We start from the raw sequence: 3,725 nt of genomic DNA on the forward strand, positions 1-3,725 counted from the left end.
TACGCTGATGATATTCTTTTGCTATCCTCAGGTGCATGGATAGCAAGTGCAGAAATGGATCTCAATAGTTATCTTGACCAATTGTGTCACTACTTCTTCAAATGGCTATTAAAACTAAATACTAATAAATGCGAGGGTTGTATATTTCGTATGTCCAGAACCAGGGATGTATACAAAAATACCAGAGCATTCCAACCAAAATTATATGTCAATGGGAACACAACAATCCAAATAAACAACCAATTGAAATACTTAGGAGTCATATATGATGACATACCAAATTTTAAACCACATGTTGAACATACCTTTAAGAAGGCCAAGTTTCAACTGCAGCAAATGTACCACATATTCAGGCCGTTAAGCCTAAACCCATCTCCCAGTAGCATAGGAATGTGTAAATTACGCTCACTTGCATATAAGAAGCTAATTCAACACATTTTAATCCGTGGTCACATAAGCTGGTTTAATATCAAATCCAGTCAAATGGAAATAATGCGTCTTTCAAAAAGGCAGGGACTGGGGAGCTCTTCCTTTAACTCGCTAACACGTCGTTATATCTCAAATTATAGCCTTTACAAGACCACCTATATTATAATCGAAAAGTTTGTTGACCTAAATCAACACAGTAGGAATCCACAGATTTTAGAAAGCGTAGAACAGATCCGAATACCATTTGAGTATTCAGTGGATCACATCACTATCAACCACATTAGTCACGTCAAAGAAAAGGGTATAATCTTTGACTCAGACAATTACCTAATCTTTTACTATTGAAAACTCATTATCCTTCAATATAAGTCAATATAATGCTCATTAATGATTTTGCGCAACTTACTTTCTATTGTAAATATTATACTGTATCTCTAACTATCCCATCCTATCCTATCTAGTTAACTTATTTGTAAGGTAGCCTTAGTTAGTTATAATAGTTATTTAGTATTAAGAAAACACATACAAAAAAAACAAAAACATTCATGTGATTTACTCACTCCGAGCCTTTCCTAAAAAAACATAATTATCATAACATAACACAATTACAGCAGTTACCAAAACTATAATATAACATAACAAATTAAGACTAATACTCCAAATAATAATTGATCTCTCGCCTGGATAAGCTTGAAGCGCAAGGCAAAATGTAACAACAATATTATAAGTAAGCTTGATTTTGTTACCAAGACTGTACAGTTAAATAGGTATCAATGTGTAACCCCCTATAATATTCGACTAATAAATGAATCTGAATCCGTTTCGTTACATTTAAAGAGTTAAAACGTTTAAAACATAATCGCTAATAACAGTGAGAAACAGTGTAAAAAACCAAGAATTCTATCGAGTAATTTGTGATACTCATAGTAAAGAAAAGTGACAGAGGTCTGTGTCGTAAAGTGAGAAAGTCGATAACACGAAAAATAAAAATAAAGAGAAAGACAATGGCATGTGCGGGTAGCAAACGTGCTATAGACACAAATAGTGATGATGAAAGTGTGTGCGATAAACGAAGCCGCTCTTCCTCACTGAGCTACGACGAATATGCTCAGACGACACAGCGACCAACGCTGATGACGAAGAAGATGCCCCAGGTGTGTATTTAGATTTGGAAACATACCGCAAAATTATGGACGAACTAGAGGAATTACGCTCAAGAGCTGCTACAGGCGAAACTGTTGCAAAAACCAAGACGGTACAAGACCAACTGAGCCATCTTGGTATTAAAGCAACGGTGAAAACCCTGGTCAACAACCGATTCGCGGCTTTTGATGAAGACGTAAACAATAACGACGTAGACTTTCCGGCACTGGGAACCCACAAGACTCCCAAGAAAGCCATGAAAGTAAAACTACTAAAACCCGCAGAGGCCAACGAAATGGACGTCGATCCCATTGCCATCAACAAGAAGACGATATCCAAGGAACCAACACCACCAAAGTCGACAAGAGAAAACAACGGAGTAACACCATCAACACCAAAGACACCGAAAACGGCAAAGAAGAAGGACGCCCCGATTATCGCTGTATATAACACCAACCCAAAGGAACTGGCAGGTAAGTTGCGCCAAATTATTAATGATCATTTTACCCTCAATATTGTTAACAAAAATATGACACATATAAAAGTTATCACATTGGAAGACTTCCTAAAGGCAAAATTAATGTTAGATAGCAACAAAATCAGTTACAACTCTTATTCCCCTAAAGAATTCCAGCCCTTAACCCTAATATTGAAAAAGATTGTCTGGGGCAATCTTTAGCAAAGAAGAGGTCAAAATAGGCATTCAAGAGAAATGTCCAGAAATAAAAATTCTGACAGTAAAAGAATTTAAGAAAAGCTTCTGTCTGGTTTAGACTGAAAAATGTAGTAAAAACCCAGAAGTTCTAAAAATTAACACCTTACTTAATTGCAAGGTGAAATTTGAATCTTTTAAAAAGAGCAAAAGTAACGTTACCCAATGCCACAACTGTCAAAGATTTGGCCATGTAGCTAGCAATTGCAAAATGCAATACCGCTGCATTAAATGCACTGCAGTTCATACCCCAGGGAAATGCAGCATTTCAAAAACTTACCCTCCTTCTGAAAATAATAAAACGCAGTACGTTAACTGCAAAGGGCAGCATACAGCAAATGCTAAAATATGCCCTATCCGTATTCAGGATGCTGAAAATATTATTCAGAAGCGCAAAACTTCTGACCAAAAAGCAGCTAAAGCTATTTCCATAGCAAAATCTGTAGCCTCTAGAAAAATAGACAGCAGCACTCTTTTTGCTTCCCTGTTCAAGCATCCTGAACAAAAGCACTCAACTCCCTCTCAGGGACAGTCTCAGCTCCCTAAAAACGTTGTGATCAGCAATCCGGCTCTTCGCAACCATATGGCAGAGAAACTCGCCCCTAAGCCCCAAGCTCAGCAAAGGGCGACAATTACCATAGAGGATCTCAACAAAGATAGCTCGGATATCTTTGCAAGAGTTCTCTTATCCTGCGTTGAAATTATGCAGAATGTAATTAGATACTACCCCACTCAAGGGCTACAAAATAAAGAAGAGGCAACGAAGATGAAGCAAGCACTACTGCTTGACTTCTTTATTCAGAACTAATGACCTCCCTGAAATGTATTTTTCAAAATGTGAACTCCCTTATCTCTCTAAACAGGAGATACGAGTTATTGCCACATTTCCTCACATTTGAATGTGTCAGATTTTTGGCTTTCCACGACCAAATGTGAAACTGTTATAACATTTCCCATCCACTCGAAATAAATCAGCAGTTCGATTTCTGTGCAAAAATTATAAAAAGCTGAAATTAACAACGCTTTCTTATCAGACCCCGTACTTAAAAAAAGTACAGGGGTCTATTGGGTTTGTTTTAACGAATATGTGCGTAACAGGTAGAAGGAGGCGTGGCAGACCCTATAAAGTATATATATTCTTGATCAGCATCAACAGTCAAGTCGATATAGCAATGTTCGTCTGTCTGTCCGTCTGTATGAGCGCCTAGATCTCAGAAACTATAAGAGCTAGAGACACCAAACTTGGTATGTAGGTTCCTCTATATTGCAAGCAGATCAAGTTTATTTTAAAATTCGGCTACGCCCCCTTTATCGCCCACAAATTGAAAACAAAAATTTCATATCCAAATTATAAGAACAACTTAAAAGCTAGTGACACCAAATTTGGTATGTAGATTCCTCTATCTTGAAGGCAGGTCAAGTTTGTTTCTTTTTTGAATCG

The sequence above is a fragment of the Drosophila innubila genome (genome assembly GCF_004354385.1).
Source record: "Drosophila innubila isolate TH190305 chromosome 2L unlocalized genomic scaffold, UK_Dinn_1.0 4_B_2L, whole genome shotgun sequence".
In the NCBI taxonomy this organism is placed as follows: Eukaryota; Metazoa; Arthropoda; class Insecta; order Diptera; family Drosophilidae; genus Drosophila; species Drosophila innubila.